The sequence below is a fragment of the Heptranchias perlo genome, chromosome 15, assembly GCF_035084215.1.
Source record: "Heptranchias perlo isolate sHepPer1 chromosome 15, sHepPer1.hap1, whole genome shotgun sequence".
Lineage (NCBI taxonomy): Eukaryota > Metazoa > Chordata > Chondrichthyes > Hexanchiformes > Hexanchidae > Heptranchias > Heptranchias perlo.
The window spans coordinates 38,954,582-38,977,485 of NC_090339.1; the positions used below are offsets into that span (position 1 = coordinate 38,954,582).

Genomic DNA, 22,904 nt, shown 5'->3' on the forward strand with positions numbered 1-22,904 from the left:
CATTGTAAAACTTAAAATGAAGCTACATTTCCTAAAATAAGCTCTAAACAATGATTAAAACTACCTATTCATCAAATATAACAGGATGGTTGCACTTTGCAGATATGCCAGTCATGCAGAAATGTCTTTCAACTTTGTGGTCAAGTTAATGAGTCACTTTACTTTGCAACACTGTTACAAAGCTGAATTGTGTTTTTCTTTGTAGAATTTGTGGTGTTAGAGTCAAAATATAATTTTATTAATATTACAGATTTTATTTTACTTACAGGTTTTTCACTTTTGGCTCATCGTGTTGGTTGTGTCAGGGTTCTCTCTTTTAGATATGCATTGTGTTTATTTTTTTAACGTGTATTTCTGCTAGATATATATTAACACCTCATGAATTTGCTAATTTAGAAACTGTGGCAAGTCTGTGAAGATAAGGTGAACAAATCAACTGTAATGCTGAACATCTGAAGCACAAACAGGAAACCCTGCATCAGAACTCATTTCAGGACTGACAAAGGGTCTCCACCTGAAACGTTGACCTGTCTTTTCCCTTTACAGAAGCTGATGGAACAGCTACATACAACCAGAATTTTCTGTTTCTATTTCAAGCCTTTCACTAAGAAATAGTAAGTTCTCTTTTGGGATAATCTTAAAGCTGTGGAATGTCTTGGGTCTCAGTCATAAAAGTTTTTAATTTTATTTACTGAACATAGATTACCTATTAGTAACGTCCATCAGGTCTAAACTCCCTACAGACAATATATGCCACACATTGCTGAGCCATAAAGGCTTTTTCCCCGTGTGATCTATCCTGTAGGTGCTGAGGTATGGTTCGATTGGCAGTAGATACCTATTGATACTGCACCAAGTGGCCATTCTTCATGTGTGAGCATAAGCAGTGAGTATCAGCAGGTTAATTTACCGTAGAGGGCATCACATAGAGAGCCTTATCCTGTGTTCACTTGAGGTCCAGTCAATTGCATTTTCCAACAATGCTCACTAGACAGTGAACATAAGTGGAAATCCAAGCTGAATTTTTCCCTCCCTAGCCTAAAGGCAGAAGTACCAATTATAACATCGCAACTGGTGTACCAAATGAGATCAGCTAACTCAGCACAAATGGAATCAAACCTGGGACCTTCTGATTTGTATGGCTTAGTGCTAGGTTGGATCATGCCTTTACCTACTAGGCTACGAGAGGAACTAACTCACTGCTTCCTATTCTAGCATGAGGTGTCAGCCTTGGCTTAGTGGTAGCTTTTTGCCTCTGAATCAGAAGGTTGTAGGCTCAAGGCCCACTCCAAAGATTTGAGCACATAATCTAGGCTGAGACTTCAGTGAAGTACCGAGAGAGTGCTGAACTGTCAGAGGTGCTGTGTTTCAGATGAGATGCTAAACTGAGACCCTGTCTGCCCTCTCATTAGGCTGTAAAAGATCCCATACACTATTTGAAGAAGAGCAGCAGAGCTCTCCTTGTTTCCTGGTTAATATTTATCCCTCAATCAACATCATTAAAAGTACAGATTATCTGGTCATTTAACTCATTGCTGTTAGTGAGACCTTCCGTGTGCAAATTGTCTGCCGTATTTCCCTACATTACGGTAGTAGGGTAAAGCAATTGGCTTCTGTGCCCTGGGCTAGAGAGGGGGAAAAAAATCAGTCAAGGTTCCTACTTCTGATTGCTATCCAATGAGTACTGTTGGATAGTACATCTCTGGGCATCAGTCGAAGACCAGATTGGACTCAACTGTGATGTCTACTGCAGTCAAAATATAGATTGACGCTCACTGCACAGGCTTGCACATGAAATATGGCTACTGGGTGAAGTACTGGATGGCTGTCAGTCTCCATTGGCTCATACAGCAGCAAGAATCAGTACCTTCGACAGGGGGATGGATTTTTAAAAAATGATCTGGATCATTTATTGTAGTTTATTAACATAACTCTTGCACTTGTGATCAGCACTTGCAATGAAATTTCAGGTAGTTTAGTGGAGGCAAAACCTTGGAGTCATTTAACAGTTGGATGCTATATTGGCAAAAATGTAGCTTTTTCAACGTGGATGAGTTAAAGTGGACTGAATGACCTATCTCATCTGTATCCATTTTGTCATCTCCCTTATTTCCCAGAGGATTCAGCATTAACAGTGTTAATAGGCAACAGGTATCCGATGACTTAGACCTTTGGTGAATATTATCAGGCACTTCCTTCCAAACTAGAAGAGCCAGGGACCGCCTAATCCATTTATGTCAGTCAATGGAGAAGCATTGATCTCATGGCTCAGATTGTGCCACCTGGAGAGGCTGCAAGTTGGAAGTGGTCCTATGATGGCGATAAATGGAGACAACAAAAAGGTGAGAACTGTGGTCATCATAGAGAACTGGTGTCTGCTATAGACTCTGAATACTTGTGCTATTTATGCAAGTAAATAAGGGCTGGATAGATGCCTAAAATAGAACTTTTATTTATTCCTCATTTTATCATCCTTAATGCAGTTATAGATGTCAGTAACATTATCTCTTCATATCATACGTGGTGCCCTTTGATTTAATATAATACTCTTAGGTTGAGTATCCAGTTTAAAATGTACCTCCTACCTGAAATGTACAAACTCAATGTAACACTTTGAAAATAACTATTCAGATAACCATTCAGTTCACAGAGAGTTCTTGTATTACTTTGAATTATATACACGTGTGTACATACATACACATACATGCAGGTAATGAAGCCTTGTCTGTAGTGTGCTTGTTTTTCTAAGCCTTGCCCAGCTCTGAAGAATGTCCAGCTGCTTTTCAGCTCTGCACTTGGGGTATTTGACAAACTGACACTGTTTTGAATTGAGTGTCTGGATTCAGCTTGTCAAATACACTCAGTGTAGAAGCTGTGATCAGTTGAGTCACGGATGGGAAGTTTACCATGAATTTATTTTTCGTTCCTTAGTATCTGAAATAAAATGAAACAGACAAAGACTGTAACATGGAGTCCAACTATAATTCTGCCCAACTTTAGAGAAAAAATAGTGTAATAAAGCAGAACAGAGCATTCAAATTGAATACAAAAAATGCAAGCCAATGGATTCTGATTGCCTAGCAGTCCAGATGTTCCAACAGTTTTTATAAGTTATGGAATTGTTTTAATCATTTGCTTTTATCAGAGATTTTGAACTATATTTTAGTAATTTCATTATGAGAGAAAATATAAGGGTGATATTTGTACAGGAACAGTATATCTGGCTAAAAGTAGTCCTGGGGCAACCGTAATAATGTGTTAGTGTGCATAGCGAAGGCTAAAGAAAGGTACTGGTACGATCAGTGAGGGAGCAAAGAAGTTGCTTTGGTCGGTTATTGTCTTTTCAAGGAAGTCAGATTTCTCTTCTGTCTCCTAAAGAAACATAGACTAGAATGGGACAAACCACCAATTCCTCTGCAGCTATCAGAATCACTGACTTAGAAGAACCCATGGTACACCTTCGAATAATTTACGAGACATAGTCATGATTTTGGTATCATTTGGGTGTTAGTTTAGATGGAAAAATACAATTAATATATTTTTATGTCATACTATAGATGACAAAGATGTTTAGTTCTTTTGTTTTTTATTCCCTTACATATTCTTATTAAGATATATTAATAATGTAAAAAAATTAAAAAGTGTGAACTTTTTTTTACAGTTGCTATTTATATCTACACTAATAGAATATTCTGGATAATTTCCAATCCTGGGCTAACTTCTCCTTTGTTGTCATATTCTTTCCCTTCTGTAAATTTTGTAGAGGATTCAGTGACATTTCTCTAAGGGGTGTAAAGATTTTTATATTTTAGAACATAAGAGATAGGAACAGGAGTAGGCCATAAGGCCCCCCGAGCCTGCTCCGCCATTCAATAAGATCATGGCTGATCTTCGACTTTGAGCCTCTTTCTTGCCCGATCCCCATATCCCTTGATTCCCTTAGAGTACAGTTGTTTCCAATTTTTAGTAAGTCTGTTATGTAATTAATGTACATTTCCGACTTAATTAAGTTTCTTAAAATGCATCTTTTAAAATTGAGTTTTAGGCCAAAGCATATTGTTGGGGCAGAGTTATGGGAACTTTACTCTGGATCTAGCCTGTTTTAGGAATGTCTGATGCTGACAATTGTGAAAAATGGTGTTCCATAATCCAGCACTAACATCCCTCACCCTAATAAGCATAGAATTCATAAAAGGATACTAAAAATAAACATGACTAAGTGAATTTTAAAAACAATTATTTGATTATTAGATTTTCAACAATAATTTTAAAATATTATTTTATTGACAATAACCATTAAATTCATACCTCCTTGGCTGTAGCCAACAGTTGAACCTATCAGAAGGGTGGCACTTGCTTCAGCCTTGGTGTCCGATGTGTAGATGATGAAGGCGAGCAGACCACCAACTGGTAAAGAGGCAAACGTTTTTCAGCTTCTTCAATCTTATTGGTTCTCAGAAATACAGAAGGCCGGTCATATCGAACCCATAAATCCCCAGCAGGAAACTCAAAATGAGGAAGATAACTCTGAGGTTTTGTTTGCAGGAAATATCTGTATGAGAAGTGACAGGATGACAAGGTCTATTGTGAAACCAGCTGCTGTAAGTGTTTAATGCTAAAGCTGTACTATCGCACAGGGGATTTTAAAGCTGTTGGCCCAACCTGTCTTAAGTCTTCATTAACACAAACTGGACTTGCCTTAAGTTTTCTTGTATATTGTTTTGAAAAAAAAATTGGATACAAAATTTGCTGTGTTTTTCAAAGTAGACGAAGGGGTGCCTCCAAATGCAACTGTATGTTTAGATACCACTGCTCTTTAGAGTTTTAAATATCAAATATTAAAAGCATGTTGAGGTTGTACCCAGCAAGGAATTTTTTTGCCAATTTTCTCCGAGAACCTTGACTGATTCTCCGCTCCCTAGCCCAGTGTCACTGAGGTCAATTGTAGCACCCCCCTGTTACCCTATCGGAGACCAGCTAATTTAGCTACCATCTTGTCTCTTTCTATCAACAGAGCCATCAGAGTAAATAACAATATAAAAACAGAAAATGCTGGAGAAGCTCAGCAAGTCAGGCAGCATCTGTAGAGATAGAAACAGAGTTAACTGAAAGATCTTCGACCCAAAACTTTAACTCTGTTTCTTTCTCCACAGATGCTGCCTGACTTGCTGAGCTTCTCCAGCATTTTCTGTTTTTATTTCAGATTTCCAGCATCCGCAGTATTTCGCTTTTGATTTAGAATAAATAACAAGCCTTGCTAAACAATCTTCTGATAATTTACAGACTGGATTGTTCATATCAATCAAAAAATAATGCCTTCAGAGCTGTTCTTACTTACTCAGTCATCAGATGAGATTCAATCACTGTTCAGCAACCTTGGGGCCGAATTTCAACTTCCGCCTGAAACAGACGTGAAGTCAGAATGGTTCCGCTGTTCACCCGATTCCAGCATCAGGAGGCCCGAACCATTTCCTGGTTTGGGCTTCATTTGTCTGCTGCCGATGAGCTGTGGGTATCAGGTCTGGGGGGAGCATCAGGTTGGCAGCACGCCAGAGTTATTTTGTGAACCAAGGAGGAAAAATTTCCCGGACCCTTGAAGTACTGCTGGTTAGGCCGCTCACTGCCTGGTACAAATGGGTGGAGTGTGCACAATGCAGGCTCTGTCTGTTTGTATCAAAAATTCCATTGGGATCCTACAACATTGTAGAACTCGATTTGCATATTTGAGCAACCTCCTGCCTGTCTCAGGTGTGCGGGCTGCTCACTCATTTACAGACCCGCCTGAAAATTGCATCAGTTGGGCCTTGAGCATCAATGAGATGCCCCCACTCCCGATTTTCAATTGCTGGCTGCACGTTTTTCAGGCGAGAAATGGGAGGCTGGCAGTTGAAAATCGCACCCCCACCCACGTAAGTCTTTGTCATATAACATTAAAACCAGGGCAGGATATTGCAATAAGTTAGACAGTAGCCTTTAAACTCTGGCATATTAGTTCAAATGCAGTTCAATATAAGGGGATGAGAGTTTCCATTGCTGGCTGCATGCACCCACAGCATAAAACTGCTCCTAATTTACCACTAATTGACAATCTTATTAAGAGTGGCAACAGTACAGCTATTGTGGGAAATGATAAATTTCACATTGGTGCAGTGCAGGATACCCTTCTGAGGTGAGGCCTGTATCGGGTTCCCAACTCTCCCAGAACAACCGGGAGTTTCCCAGAATCAGAGGTTCCTCCCCTGTGCGCCGCCTCCAGCAGCCCGGGAGATCCGTAATTTAAATTTCCTGCCGCAGTGTGCCTCACCCCAATCCGTGATGTCAACCGTCTGCTGTTGAAGACTCCAGCTCGGTAACGCCACTGGCAGAGCCATAACCACAGTTGTGAGGGGGTTGGAGAGCCGGGAATTAGGGGGGGCTTGGAAAACAGGGGTGTCGGCATCCGGTGGGGGGGGGGGGGGGGGGTTGAAATTGGGGTCTCTGAAATGGGGGGTGTCTGCAATGTGGTGTCTGAAATGGGGGTACTATGATATGTGGGGTTCCTTGGTTTCCCCTCTTCCCCGTCCTCGGTTTCCCCTCTTCGCCTGCTCACGGGTGGCCTCCTGATTCTTGGAACTTGTCACACAACAGCTGCCAGTGCAAAACCATGAGCAAAGATTCTCAACTACAGGAGACTCAACCATTATAAGGTAAATGCAATAGCAATTGTAGAAGTCATGTGATCAAATGTCACATGATCAGATGTCATGTGATCAGGTGTCACATGGTCAGATGTCATGTGGTCAGAATGTAACATAATCAAACCGCCAGGAATGCCTCCAATCAGAGTTGGCAACCCTAGTCCTGTGGCTCATTACTGGGGCAGAATAGAGGGAACTTTAATCTGCATCTAACTATCCATATCTGACCTGGGAGTTCTTGAGATGACACTAGGTGCCTTAAATGGAAAGCGTTCCGTTCCCCAGCACTAATGTCCCTCACTTTAATGAGCATAAAATTTGAGCAAAAAGGTTAATTATAAAAAGTTATGTTCCAAATGATTAAACTTTTAAAGAGAAATATAGGCATAGATTCTCCTCTGAATTGCTGCCCATTGTGGGGTGGATTTGGGACAGTGAACAGATTAAAACGCATTCTTAAAGGCGATCGTCCCAAATCCGTGAAAAAAAAGAATTGCAACTGCATTCCCCTCCCCCCAAGTTGCCTTTAAGGCACATCAGAAGCCTGCTCCAATACATTTAAATAGGGTCAAGGAGGCATGGCTAACCCCACTGTTCATTCACCTCCATTTCCACTCCGTACCCACCCCAAATATTACCACCACTATAACCGTGGAGGATACCACACTGAGGAAGCTATCTTGTATGCTACCTCTGAAGGTTGATATTTCTTTGCTTGCATAAGAGATCTTTTTAGTACTTTAGGGGTTGAGTCAGGACTTTTGCTGGTACTTTTACTCAGCTCTGCTCAAGCTACTGCTTTGCATTCTTGATAAGGAATTCATAATGGGACTATCTTTATTTTGATGTTATGAACGGGAGAATTGGAGGCTTCTAGAGTCAGGCGCCACTGAAAGTATCTCTTCCCGACTCATTCATGCCAGAGCAAGGACAGCACAACTGACAGCAGAGAACTTTTAATAAATAAAGGTTGATTCACCAAATAAAGCCACTTCACACTAGTCTGTTCTCCCTGCAAACACCCTCACAAAGTCCCTCACTTTCCAAGACTTCTGCCAAGGTCCTCCATAAGACAGAAGTTTACATTTCCCCTGCCATCATCCAACTCTCAAAAATTGAAAGCAAACACAATAGTTAATTCACAACTCTATGTATCAAGCAGACTTTACTTTAAACATTCGCCAGAAAGTGCCAACAAAATCAATTCTCCCTTTCTGCAATTATTTCTTAATACCATGATTATCCTTTGTGCCAACTAACGTATTTATTCTAGTTTCTAATCTACAAAGTGCTCCCTGAGTGAGAAAAGGTTAGCTACGGTCCCAGACGGACCAGCTTCCAGCAGCCTGGTGTTTGCATAGCAAGGGATGTGGGCCTCTTGTCTGAAGTTCCCTCATATGATGGCATGGGAGGGAGCATTAAAGAAGCTGGTTGATTACCACTCTCCGGAGAGACAGCAACATCTGTGCCCACTCCCTGCAGCCCACTGCTTCTGTGCACAGTTTCTGAGGTGATACCAGGTGGTGTCAGCACAGAACGAATACTCCAATCATGTCTTGAAAGCCCTGTGAAAGTATCCTGTTCAAAGCATCTACTGCAGTGCTTGTTAGCTGCCACTCCAGAGCCATCAATGTCCTTAGAAGCTCTTCTTGGTTTCTTGAAGCTGCAGCCATCTCCTGGACTGTCACAGTCTCCAGGATGTTCTCCAGGTTGTGTGAAACTTCCTGCACTGTGTTGTAGATGCATTGGATTCCCACTTATTCATCATGTCAACCATATGCATGGAAACCTTCTCCCTTGCCTCCAAATTAAATTCATGCTCCAGGATCATCCAAGGCCAGTCGTTTATTCCCCCCTCCATGGAGAAACAGCACTCTCTTCCAAGTCTTCATTCTCACTAATGCTCAGTGACTCGCTCAGTGCAACCCATTCTGACTCTCTAACTAATTCCTTGTGAGGGGTATCTCGGTGCTGGTAGTTGTGCAGGTAAGATGTCAGGATGGAGTTGGTAAGGATTTGGTCATCGGAGTGGCTAGCACCTTCCTCCAAGGCATCCCCTATGATGTGAATGATAGAAGAGCTTGTTTAACTGTGCACAAAATGACGTTTACCCTTGAAGAAATTGTAGATAATTCTAAGTGCATTGCGATACTTAGAGAAAGCACAAGAAGCTGAAACCACATATGATGAGCCTTGCCCAGTTTTTAGAACCTTCTCTAGCCAGCCTACCTCCAAACTTGTCATTTTCCACAACCACTCCTGTAGATCTGCCTATCAGACCTAACATCTTCACTTCCTGCGGACACAGGGTTTTCGGTGATGGTAGTCCTCCTCCGGTTGCTCTTCCGTGGCTAAGTGCCATTTTTTCCCTTGGAGGGAAAGAAGACTATGTTGGAATGTAGTGGTTCCACAAACAGTAATAAGATAAATGACCAGATGATCTGTTTTAGTGGTGTTGGTTGAGGGATAAATGTTGGCCAGCACACCAAGAGAACTCTCCCTCTTCTTCAAATAGTGCCATCGGATCCTTTACATCCACACAAGAGGGCAGATGGGATCTCAGTTTAACGTCTCATTCAGAAGGCAGCAGCTCTGACAGTAAAGAATTGCTTCAGTACCATACTGCAGTGTCAGCCTAGATTATGTGCTCAAGTCTCTGGAGTGGGGCTTGAACCCACAATCTTCTAGTCAGAGGTGAGAGGACTACCACTGAGCCAAGGCTGAGATCAGTCCTTGAGGCAATGAATGCATGAATTAGGGTTTGAGCAGCAAGGGAAATAGATAGGGCTACAAGTAGACCATATTCCAGAAATGGAAGAATGCGGACTTGCCAAGGAATAGAATGTGGAGTAAAGAGCTCCGGTCAGGGTTTAACTTGTACATCACCATATATTATAAGGGCAGCCAGGGAGGTTGAGGGAGTGAGAGCCAGAACCAGAACCAGAGAGATGCTAGTGAAAGTCATAAAGGAAGGCTTTAGTTTTGCCGATGTTGAGAGGAATCAATTAGAAATTAATGCTGAAAAGCAGTTAAAAAGTATAGCACAGCCTTGAAATCACCGTGCAAGTGGAGGGTTAAACATGTGAAAGCTGACCCTATGCTTCCAAATGACGTTGCTGATAGGTAGCATATAAATGATGATGATCAAGTATAGAGATATTGGGGACACTGGAGATGACTGTGCCAGCAGGGGAGGAGAAAGCATTTGAGGAAGTGTAGTGACTGTTAGTAGAGATAAGAGTGGAACCACGAGAGAATGATACCATGGAAATGGACCATAGTGGAGGGAAATGGAGGAGAATGGAATGGTCAACAATGTTGTGGGCTGAGGGTGTTGAAGAGCACAAAGAAGGATAGTTGCAGAGAATGTTGTTGGTGACTTTTACCAGGGTGATCTTGTTGTTGTGGGTAGGTGTAAACAGGATTGGCAGGACAAAAGAGAGGAGGTTTTGGCAGGCAATGCACGGACGGTTTGGTAGGCAGTAAACAATTAGGATCTCAAAGAAGATGTGGGAAAATGATAGATAGCAAAGGTGTTTGAATGTGCAGGAAAATTAGTAAGGTGATAGGTCGATATGAGATCTGGAGATGAATACCACACTATGGTTTAGATCGGGTAAGTGATAAAACATCTAGACAGGCAATGCAGTCTCAGTAAGGAGAAAGAAGTTTAAAATAGTGAGCCAGGTTTCAGTCAGACTTAGAGCACTCATCCAGGATGTGGACATGGATGAGGAGGAGCGTGGCCATTTTGCAGGGTTGCCCCACTGAGATCAGCTAACAAAACACAGACAAGAAATTAAACTTGGAGACCTTCCTAGTTTGTATAGATTACTGAATAAACTCACTGAGCCTTAGGCAAATGATTTAGCTAACACATCATTAGTTAGACCAAACATAAAGGAACACAGACCAGGTCTGAAAAGCATAGCACAAAATATCTGTAATATTTTTAGGTGCATTACTACTTTTTATGCAAATGTATATTTTTCATATGTTCTTTTTAGAACAAACGCCTCTTAGAAATTTATTTGAACTGTGTGAGTTAGTGATAGGTGACAAAAAAGGGTTATTTCAACATTCTGCTTTGGGGTTGCTAAGTCATAGTCAAAGGGAAGTAACAGTGTGAATTTAACCACTGCTGATCATTTCTTGTATGTTGGTACATTCAGTTGCTCAAGAATGGCCGTTAATTTTCGTCCACCCAGTACGTGCAAGATAGGGGATGTGACTGCTACAGATTAGTAGAACGTTCTATTATTTCTTAAAGAGCCAGTGTAGAGCCACTTAGCATACATACCAATCTAGAAAACTAGTAAAAGCTGATAACTTACTAAACAACTGACAACTCAAAAACTGCCCTGAATGTAGATCTATGGCCAGCCATTGCTTTATGGCGAATAAATTAAATTCCATTTTTGGATTTTTGCTAGTGTTTCTGGGATCACATTCTGCATTTTGGCCCATTTTTGTGAAAACTGGAACCCAAATGCTTTGCCTATGATGTGTGAAAACAGATAACTATACTGAAGTTGTAGTGGAAGCTAAAAGTATTGTACCTTAAATTGCAGATATACATAATATTCTATCACTTGTATTGCAGGGAAAATTGAAGTCTATAAGGTATGTTTTTTGCAGTGTCAGATTTAGAAATTTCTGAAGGGGACTGTGAACACTGAAAGAGTGAGAGTTATTTTCTGAGGAGTTTGGGGTTATGCTCCTCTAGAAAATTTTGATTTTTTTGATGTTTTGATGCATTTTCCTTGGCAATCTAACCTTTTAGTGCTATGCAGACAGTGATAAAGCTTGAGATAAATAATGTAACTGTTAATGATTTCATAGAATTTTTAAACAACTCTGGCAGTGCTGAACATGGACTTGTCCAATCGCAAAGTTGGTTGCTGCTCCTACATGCTGTCTAATAGAACATAGGCTCATGGCCATGATTTCTTACAAGGGGAATTACGAATTTTGGTTGGGTCATTGAGAATGGCACTGTGTGGAGCCCGGAGGTTTCCTCATATAGGATAAAAAATTGAATCGGAGAGTGAGGCACTTTTTTTTCATAAAATATACTTTATTCATAAAATTTGCAGCAATACATGCAATACAGTTGTCATATCACATTCCAAACGTACACAATACAGATTATACAATTTGCAGGTTACATCAAGTGCAGTTCAATGAACACATTGTACATAATTACAGTTCATGACACTCTAGGGTGCCTCATTGCATTACACTCAATACAGATTACTGATTACAGATTTATTACAGGTACATTACATCAATTTGAATTTTACATTCTGCCCGGGGGGGTTTTTCCCTGATTGCAGCCCCTCGGTATACAATGGCGGGAAGGCTCTAAATGGTTGTCTTTCCCCACAGAGCCTTTGCGGGGGCCGCACCCAGCCTCAGTGCGTCCCTGAGCACGTAGTCTTGGACCTTGGAATGTGCCAGTCTGCAACACTCGTTCGAGGACACCTCCTTGCACTGGAAGACCAGCAAGTTTCGGGCAGACCAAAGGGCGTCTTTCACCGAGTTGATGGTCTTCCAGCAGCAGTTGATGTCCGTCTCAGTGTGCGTCCCCGGGAACAGACCGTAGAACACAGAATCCTGTGTTACGGAACTGCTCTGGACGAACCTGGACAGATACCACTGCATCTCTCTCCAGACCTTCCTTGCAAAGGCACATTCCAGAAGGAGATGGGTGACGGTCTCGTCTCCACCGCAGCCTCCTCGGGGACAGCGCGCGGTGGCGCTGAGAGTCCGGGAGTGCATGAAGAATCTGACGGGAAGGGCCCTTCTCACCACCAGCCAAGCTATGTCTTGGTGCTTGTTTGAAAGCTCTGGCGATGAGGCGTTCTGCCAAATGACATTGACAGTCTGCTCGGGGAACCAACCGACAGGATCCATCATCTCCTTTTCCCGCAGGGTCTCGAGGATGTTACGTGCGGACCACTTACTGATCGCCTTCTGGTCGAAGGTGTTTTTTTGCATAAACTTTTCAACGAAGGACAGGTGGGGCGGAATGGTCAAACTGGATGGAGCGTTCCGTGGCAGTGTGGCCAGGCCCATCCTTCGCAACACCGGGGACAGGTAGAACCTCAGCACATAGTGACACTTTGTGTTTGCGTACCAAGGGTCCACGCAAAGCTTGATGCAGTCGCACACATAGGTGGTCATCAGGATGAGGGTCATGTTAGGCACGCCTTTCCCCCCTTTCTCCGGAGATTTGTACATCGTGTCCCTGCGGACATGGTCCATTTTTGATCTCCAGACAAAGTGGAAGATGGCTCGGGTGACTGTCGCGGCGTAGGAGTGAGGTACGGGCCAGACCTGCGCCACGTACAGCAACACCGAGAGCACCTCGCACCTGATGACCAGGTTTTTGCCCATGATCGAGAGGGAACGTCGATTCCGCAGTCCCAGTTTCTGCTTCACCTTAGAAATACGCTCCTTCCAGTTCTTGGCGCATGCCCCTGCCCCCCCCGAACCAGATCCCCAGCACCTTCAGGTAATCCGACCTGACGGGGACAAAGGATCGGTCGGTCCAGTTTCCAAAGAACATGGCCTTGCTCTTGGTACGAACTGGTCGCAGATGCTCATCAATCTGCGGACTGACAGCTGATCCGAGCAAAAGACGGCGACGTCGTCCATGTACAGGGAGGCCTTGACCTGAGTGTCTCTGCTGCCTGGGATTGTCACCCCTCTTATGCCCGCATCCCTCCTGATGGATTCGGCAAAGGGTTCGATGCAGCACACGAACAAGACGGAGGAGAGAGGACAGCCCTGCCTGACTCCAGATTTGATCGGAAAGCTTTCTGATTCCCACCCGTTGATTGAAACGGCGCTACTGATGTTTGTGTAGAGCAGTTGGATCCAATTGCGGATTCCCTCCCCAAACACCATTTTGGAGAGCACGTCCATCATGTACGTGTGGGATATTCTGTCAAAGGCCTTCTCCTGGTCCAGGCTGTATCAGGCAGGTGTTCACTCAAGTTCACACTTAGTGAACCAACTTAGTGATCATTTAGTGGTAACACCAGAGGCATCCTGGTCCACTCTTATCGATCACCTTGTGGCTTGTTTTAGAATGACTACACCTTTTTCCTTTCTCTACCGGGAAATTGCAGATGGGGGGAGGAAGGGAGAATAAAACTGAAGATTAAAAAAATTATATTGAATACAAAGATTTGATAGAAACTTATTCATACGTTCCAATGTTCATGTCATTGAATATTATTGGCGTTATTAAGTACCTGCAGTGCCTTGAATATGTATTGTCCTTCTTTAAATCAGCAGCATTTAAGGGTTCATGTACTTACAAGATAGATATAGAGGAGGAATGCTATTCAGCCCATTTTATCTCATCTATCCAAAAAACCCTATAATTTCCCTCCTCTTCTTTGAATAGTGCCATGGGATCCTTTGTGTATATCTGAATAAGCAGAAGGGATAATGACTCATCAGAAAGTCGGCATCTCCAACAATGCAGCATTTGCTCAGTACTGCACTGAAGCGTCAGCCTAGATTATGTGCTTAAGTCCTGGAGTGAGTTTGAACATGCAACCTATGGCGAGACTCCTTTTTGCATACTACTTAAAGAGCAAACATGCATTAGTATAGGTACAAGACTGTTTAGAAAAACATTAGCAACTACTTGCAGCTTGACTCACTGGCAAGAGACAACATGTTAAGCCACAGGCATAAAAAATTTGTGCTAATTCACAGAAAGAGTAATGTTTCTAACCTGTAAATCACACCTGAGCCCTTTTTACATGATCATGTGACAGACTCCAGCTAACACTGCAGGTGCCATTTGATTAACCAGGCATGCACTCAAGAGATTTGCCCTGCAACATTCTATGATGCCCTCAGGGCAGCGTGGAATTTAAACTTTTAGTAGCAAACATTAACAAGTGGATGCTGACTTGCCATACATTACCTAGATTACCTGTTATTTTACAGCTTTACGCTCGGGCATTTTTTACCCTCAATTTTCTCGCCACAGCTCCTGAAGGTGCTGACTTTTGCTGGATGCAGGCTTTCATACCACACCCCAGTGCCCATTCTTCATCTGTGAGTGTTGACTATATCAACAGGCTATTTAATCAAGAAGGACATCACAGCAATCCTGAGCCTGTCTTCATCTGATACCATACATATTCAGGAGTAGGAACTCTGGTTCAATTTGTAAATTGCAATTGTGGTTTTTGGTATTTATGGCAAAGCTATTTAAAAAATGAAAAAAAAACGATGTACATTTTGTTATGATCCTTTGATCTTAGAAAGATATGCTGATAGGATTAGATGAAGTAGGGAGGGAGGAGGCTCATGTGGAGCATAAACACGGCATGGACCTGTTGGGCTGAATGGCCTGTTTCTGTGCTGTATGTTCTATGTAATTCTATGCAACTGATTGTGGTATCAGTTTGTCAGTAAAATTAACATTGGAATCTTAAAAGTGAATGGTGAAGATCAGAGTGAAGGCATAGTTAAACCTGACTTCTCTTCCTAGTTAGATTGTGAATTTCTGTGAAATGAGTAAGCAACCTCCAAATCAACCACAAAGCCTGCAGTTCAAAGTTGTGAAAACTGAACAGAGCAGATCTCATCTCTGGCCTTCATATTTTGAGACTCTGGCCACAGTGTTTGGTGATGTCTCCAACCATTAAGAAGTTTTTGAGTCCTGCAGCACATTAGTCCAGAGAAATTTTTTTTATTTATATTTCACTTTTCCACCATTTTATTCTTCCCTCTTTTAGGTTCTTCTTGCACAACATTCTGTGAGTTGAGAGGATTAGCAGGCGATGGGCTCCCAGACTTTGGCCTGTGCTCCTTTGTAACTGTGCAGAGTTTTGTAGGAAGTGAACAGCAATGACCCTGAAGTTAAGGCAGCCAGTTTTTGCCCAGTCCAAAACTGGAGTTTTTATAAACCCCAATTTGGACAAGTGCAAAATGGGGCAATAATGCATGCTTGAAATGAAAAAATTTGCAGGACTACGGGGATAGGGTGGGGTGGGGGGGGGGGTGGGGGGGGGAGTGGGGGGGTTGGTGGGACTAGTTGCATTGCTCTTGTATAGAGCCGGAGCGGACTCGATGGGCTGAATGGCCTCCTTCCGTGCTGTAATCTTTCTATGATTCTATGACTCTATGATTCTACGTTGAAAACTGGTCTGGTGAAGCATGTGCAGAACAGCTGTTTTTTTAATTCAGCCTGGGTTTCAATGAGCCACCTACCAACCTTTCCTCTTTTTGGCCCCGATATTACCAGGGAGGCGGGATGGCAGCGGGTGGGGGGGGGAGGGGGGGGCGACTGGGTGTGTGGGTAACCTGCCCAGTGAAATTGGTCCGTTCCCCACGCGATCGCGGGTAAATTGAAGGCACTTACCATGGCTTCCGGGTTTCCCGTCATCATCCTGTGCAGCGTGCGGACTGCGCACCCGCATCACAGGCTGTCAGCTGGAGGAGCCCTATTTAAAGGGGCAGTCCTCCATTGCTGCTCCTGCAGCAACCAACCAAAAGTGCAGCATGGAGCAGACCAGGGGAAAGGCTGCTCCCAGATTTAACGATGCCTCACTCCAGGTCCTACTGGATGGGGTGAGGAGGAGGAGGGAGATTTTCTACCCAGCAGACGGGAGGAAGTGGCCTGCCTCTGCCACCAAGAAGGCCTGGCTCGAGGTGGCAGAGGAGGTCACCAGCAGCAGCAACATCTCCCACACCTGGATCCAGTGCAGGAAGCGCTTCAATGACCTAACTAGGTCAGCCAAAGTGAGTACACTTATTCATTCTCCTACACTCCGTCTTCCACATCACTGCCTCCACCCCCCAACTCATTCTGCAATGCCAACACTACTCACACCCACTCAAACCTCATCCTCAACTTACCTGTACTTACTCACCTCCCCAATACTCATCCCACCACTACCACTCAACCCAATCCTCATACAATGTTATGGCTCTGTCTCATACTCACCCTCTGATGCATCTCTTTCATGGTCAGCCTCACCCAAACCAATGCATTCAGTGGTTGGCCACGTCACCATCCCTCACTCACGCCTCTCTACTTTCTCCCCTTATAGGAGAAGAGAACCCAGAATGCACGGGAGAGGACAAAGACCGGAGGGAGACCGCAACATTAGGTTGTCCTCACGGACGCGGAGCAGGAGGCTCTTGAAGTGAGCCACACCCTCAGTGCCTGTCCATCGGGGACGTCGAGACTGCCACCCGACAAATGGCTGGTGACATAACTTTAACATTCAGCACTCACAATAGCAAATGATGTTAACATGCCTTGCCATCTTCAGCACCTCAACATCTGTCATCATGCTTAATATTGCCTTCTGTTCTCTTACAGGGCCTTCAGCGACTGCAGTGACGGCGGAGGGCGATTCCTCAGAGGATCAGCCGGCCTCTGAGGGGGCACTGTCACATCTGAGCGAGCCATCCACCAGCGCAGATACACACACCTCAGTGGGTCCCCGTCCTCAGTTAGTAGGGGTCGCACATGGTGAGTCACCACACACGTGAGCATGAACAGACACTGGTGGCAGGGGCAGTTGTGGAGAGTCCACGTCAGTGGGAGCATTCTTCTCCAGGCTCTGCTCAGCTGGACACAGATGCTGAACCCTGGGGGCCATCCATTAAAAGGAGAATGATCGAGGGGCAGCAGCACATTTGCGAGGTGCTGGAACAGGTGCCAAGCGCACCCTCCACAATCACACTGAGGATGGAGGAGTCCAACTCCTTCATGAGTGGAATGGTGGCATGGGTAAGGGAGAGCATCTCTGAGATACTGTCACAGGGACGTGAGGGCATCTCTGAGATAGTATCGCGGGTAAGTGCGGGAATGTCTGCGATGGAGGGAAGGCTAGCCTCCAAGGAGCTTCAAGCACGGCTCACCAATGAGTCCACTGAGGCCCTAATAATGGCCCTTCGAATTCAGGGTGAGCAACTTTCTGCCACCTTAAACGGGCAGGCAGATACATTGGAACTGGCCTTACAAGGCTTCACACATGTCCTCCAAACTGTCATCCAGCAGGGTGGTAGGAGTGATGTGGGCCTGGCCCAGGAGGGGGATGATGGCGAAAGGGGACATGGAAGTGGGGACGCCACTCAAAGCGCTCCCACATCTCACCCGCTGCCCCCCTCAACCAGTACCCGCAATGCTGCCTCCTCTCCAGGTGGTCGAGTCTGCCCCTGCACAGGTGCAGGTGGAGCAGTCTTTGGAGGAGCCCTCACGGGCACCGAAACCCAGAGGACGTCAGCCCAAAGCATCTAATCGGTCAGGGCATGAACAAGAGCAACCTGCCACTACCTCTGCTGCAGCCACAGGGGAAGTACCACGTAGGAGTAATCGGAAGCATAAGGCAAAGGTTTTGTGAGCACAAAGGAGATGCACAAGGGTGTTTGACAGATTGTCATGTTTTTTATTTATATTTGCTTTATGTTAATTTATATTTCTGGAAATTATAGGCCAGTTAGCTTAACATCTGTGGTGGGTAAAATTTTGGAGTCTATTATTAAGGAGACAGTAACGGAACATTTAGATAAGCATAATTTAATAGGACAAAGTCAGCATGGCTTTATGAAGGGGAAGTCATGTCTGACAAATTTGCTTGAGTTCTTCGAGGATATAACGTATAGGGTGGATAAAGGGGAACCAGTGGACGTAGTGTATTTAGACTTCCAGAAGGCATTCGACAAGGTGCCACATAAAAGATTATTACTTAAGATAAAAAATCACGGGATTGGGGGTAATATTCTGGCATGGGTGGAGGATTGGTTATCGAACAGGAAGCAGAGAGTTGGGATAAATGGTTCATTTTCGGACTGGCAACCAGTAACCAGTGGTGTTCCACAGGGGTCGGTGCTGGGTCCCCAACTCTTTACAATCTATATTAACGATTTGGAGGAGGGGACCGAGTGCAACATATCAAAATTTGCAGATGATACAAAGATGGGAGGGAAAGTAGAGAGTGAGGAGGACATAAAAAACCTGCAAGGGGATATAGACAGGCTGGGTGAGTGGGCGGAGATTTGGCAGATGCAATATAATATTGGAAAATGTGAGGTTATGCACTTTGGCAGGAAAAATCAGAGAGCAAGTTATTTTCTTAATGGCGAGAGACTGGAAAGTACTGCAGTACAAAGGGATCTGGGGGTCCTAGTGCAAGAAAATCAAAAAGTTGGTATGCAGGTGCAGCAGGTGATCAAGAAAGCCAACGGAATGTTGGCTTTTATTGCTAGGGGGATAGAATATAAAAACAAGGAGGTATTGCTGCAGTTATATAAGGTATTGGTGAGACCGCACCTGGAATACTGCATACAGTTTTGGTCTCCATACTTAAGAAAAGACATACTTGCTCTCGAGGCAGTACAAAGAAGGTTCACTCGGTTAATCCCGGGGATGAGGGGGCGGACATATGAGGAGAGGTTGAGTAGATTGGGACTCTACTCATTGGAGTTCAGAAGAATGAGAGGCGATCTTATTGAGACATATAAGATTGTGAAGGGTCTTGATCGGGTGGATGCAGTAAGGATGTTCCCAAAGATGGGTGAAACTAGAACTAGGGGGCATAATCTTAGAATAAGGGGCTGCTCCTTCAAAACTGAGATGAGGAGAAACTTCTTCACTCAGAGGGTGGTAGGTCTGTGGAATTTGCTGCCCCAGGAAGCTGTGGAAGCTACATCATTAGATAAATTTAAAACAGAAATAGACAGTTTCCTAGAAGTAAAGGGAATTAGGGGTTATGGGGAGCGGGCAGGAAATTGGACATGAAGCTGAGTTCGGATCGGTCAATGCCCTGTGGGTGGCGGAGAGGGCCCAGGGGCTATGTGGCCGGGTCCTGCTCCGACTTCTTGTGTTCTTTAGATTTGTGGTTGGGATCAGATCAGCCATGATCTTATTGAATGGCGGAGCAGGCTCGAGGGGCCGATTGGCCTACTCCTGCTCCAATTTCTTATGTTCTTATGTTCTTATGTTAAATGCTCATTAAATATTATTATTGTCACCATTACTATCATGTCTTGGCCATTCTTGACTGGCTTGTGCAATAAGTCCCTTTCATGAGGTTCACCATGAACACACACACTTGATGCCACCCATTGGGTCACTCTACAGTGGGTGTATGTGTAGTTGCAAGACTATTTTGTGCAGGGGGCGGGGGAGGGAGCTGGTGTAGCCGCTCCTCTGTCCAGGTAGTGAGGACTGGACTCTTCACACTGTCTGATGTTAGGAGAACCATTCACATATCAGTGACTCCCTGGCCTCATACGCAGCCAGGTGAGCCGCTGTTCTGCCCATGGGTTGCTCCTCCTCCTCTGCCGCCTCCTCCTCCTTGGCCTCCTCCTCCTCAATATGGGTGGCGGATGTGGATGGGGCCTCCTCCAGTGGCACCCCTCTCTGTTGTGCCACGTTGTGCAGGGCATAACAGACGACTATAATGTGTCTCACTCTGTCTGGCGCGTATTGAAGTACTCCCCCAGAATGAACAAGGCACCTGAAGTGCATCTTGAGCAGCCCTATAGCATGCTCAATTGTAGACCTGGTAACGATGTGGCTGTCGTTATATCGACACTGTTGCTCGGTGGTGGGTTTCATCAGAGGTGTCATGAGCCACGTGTGCAGAGGGTATCCCTTGTCCCAGAGGAGCCAGCCCTTGCGGGTGTTCGATGCGTGGAAGAGGGGCGGGATGTTGGACTCCCGAAGGATGAAGGAGTCGTGACAGCTGCCAGGGTATCTGGCACACACGTGAAGGAACCTCTTGCGGTGGTCACAGATGAGCTGAGTGTTGATGGAGTGATAGCCCTCCCTGTTGATGAACAGTCCTTGCTCGTGTCGCGGTGCTCGTATTGCTATATGGGTGCAATTGATTACATCCTGCACCCGTGGGAAGCCAGCCACAGTGTGGAATCCCACTGCCCTCTCCGTCTGGCTGAGGTCATCCATGGGGAAGTTGAAGTAGTGCGAGGCCCTGCGAAACAAGCCGTCGGTGACCTGCCTTATGCACTTGTGTGCAGATGACTGAGAGACCCCGGCGGCACCCTGGAACAATCCGGAGGCGAAGAAGTTGAGGTGAAGCAGTGGTGACTTTGACAGCGACAGGTAAGAAGATGCTGCTCGGGCCAGCTGTGAGCAGCTCGGCATAAAGGAGGCTGCAGATGTCTGCGACTGCCTGGCGACTGAGTCTGAGCCTCTGTATGCACTGCTCCTCAGAGAGGTCCAGGAAGCTGAGCCTCGGTCTGTAGACCCTGTGGCGAGGGTAGTGCCTCCTGCGACGCCACTCTCTCTGCTGTTGCTCTCCCTGCTGTTGTGCAGGTGCCTGTGGCGCAGCACTGTGTTGTGGAGCTCCACGTGGCGTAGGTGGACGGCGTGCCTGGCGAGTCTGGTGATGTTGCTCGTCCTCGGATGAAGTGATGAATGCAGCTATGGTACCCCCCCATCCTGACGGTGTGAGTTTGGGGGGGTCCGCAAAGTAGGTAAATGTGTTTGCACAGCAGAGTTTAGGGTATAAATTAATAATTTTGAGTGGAAAGACAAAGGTGTTGCAGCCAAAACTTTGTCTGAAGTGACAGAGCGCCCTGCTGCAATAAATGAGTTATTCCCCCCAGCTGTCAAATAATCCTTTGCATCTCCCACTGGCTGCTGATGAAACACGTCTGCTCCAACAGGGAGTGTCTCCCACAGCACGGGAAACATGCTGAGGATCCTTCAAAATTGCACCCCTGCCAAGATCTCCAGTCAATGAGGTCTCTCAAGTACCTCAACTACTAAATAACAATGTAAATTATCATCCCGCCGGCTTTAATTGCCGGTGGGAGTCCCGCATGCGGGAGCTGCGCGCGCACCCGAACGCGTCATTGGGGAACCCGGAAGTGAGTGGGTTGGAGCCGGGCTCTGAACCCGCTCTGGGATTCCACCATTTTCGGAGCCCCCCCACCCCCTATGCACCCACTCGGCCATCCAAAAATCGACCCCTTTCTGTGCACGTAAGTTAAAATCCATTCCTTCTTTCTGTAAGATTTATTGCAACTCTGGGCATTCACTGAGCTATCAGAGTAGCTCAGCATGAGTATTTATATGCTTCAATGTCTTTCTTCATGCAATGTCCCGCTGTTTGCTAAAAATAAGCAAAATCAAATACACATTAATGCCCCACCTCACTTATTTTTTTAACTTTCATTTTAAACTGCCCACAAGAAATTATATTTGAACACATTAATTTATGTTGGTTAAGGTACTAAAAGTCTCCAGTGTCTGTTTGAATTTGATTTGAAATTCCTTATCCTCTTTACAAATCTTTCCATAGTTACGCTTCAGTCCACCTCTACAATCTCCTCTAGTCCCACATCCTAGCTTGTACCCACCACTCTTCTGAGTTGAGTCTATTGCGCACTCCCCCTTCACTCCACCATTGCCAGCAGAGCCTTCAGCCAACACAGCCATGTACTCTGGAACTCCCTTCTCAAAACCTTCTGCCGTGCTTCATCTCTCTCCATCTTCAAAAGTCTCTTCAAAATCGACTTCTTTGACCATGCCTTCTGTAACCACCCCTACCCTTTCTACCAATTGCTACTTGTTTTTCAAATTTACTCCCTTTTGTGAAATGTTTTGCTTTAATATTTATGTGGCTCGGTGTCAAATTTTGTTTGTTAACGCTTCTATGAAGCGCCTCGGGACGCTTTACTATGTTAAAGACACTATATGATTACAAGTTGTCGTTGTTGTTAACGGTGCTATATAAATGTAAGTTGTTGATGTTGTGTGGAAGATTCTAATTACTGTGCTATTTGTATTTATTTTCATTATTATCATACGTCTAAATAAGAGTTAGGGCTCCTGAGATCATTAATTGATCTTCTACATGGAACTGAACGGTAGGGGACTGGTAGATGGGGTGAGTGAGACACTTGGTTTAAATCCAGATGAGACTGATGGGATGAAAATCTTTTCTATCTACTAGCTATAAGGGTTCTTGCATGAAATGAGATTAGGCTGTCTCAGTCCAGTTTTTAGTGGGTATGGATTTACACTGTTCTGGCAGAGTAGTGTCGGGAGTGTTACTCTTCATGCTATTCTGCTTTAGGAACATTTGACGCTGACATTAGGTGCCTGAAATGGAATGTGCTTTATTTCCCAACACTGACACCTCTCATCTTGATGAGCACAATATTTATAAAAGATAAATATATAAAAAAATTGGCATACAAAATCTGAACATA

The 22,904-nt window shown here is 44.7% G+C and overlaps 2 long non-coding RNA genes across 4 annotated transcripts in view; one reads left to right on the plus strand and one right to left on the minus strand.

Annotated features, from left to right (window-relative positions):
- The first annotated feature begins 2,132 nt into the window (after positions 1 to 2,132).
- LOC137332729 (uncharacterized) overlaps positions 2,133 to 22,904 on the plus strand; it is a 39,847-nt gene continuing 19,075 nt past the window's right edge. Inside the window, exons 1-2 of one of the 3 annotated variants that reach the window (XR_010965731.1) lie at positions 4,508 to 4,601; positions 20,703 to 20,787. This is a non-coding gene — a long non-coding RNA (uncharacterized lncRNA). Of the gene's footprint in view, positions 2,343 to 4,507; positions 4,602 to 20,702; positions 20,788 to 22,904 lie in introns of those variants that run through there. The other 2 variants (XR_010965730.1, XR_010965732.1) reach the window with 2 other exon arrangements.
- LOC137332728 (uncharacterized) lies at positions 2,644 to 4,544 on the minus strand. Its single transcript, XR_010965729.1, has 2 exons — positions 4,309 to 4,544; positions 2,644 to 2,934 (listed from the first exon to the last, which is right to left on the minus strand). It is a non-coding gene; the product is annotated as an uncharacterized lncRNA (long non-coding RNA).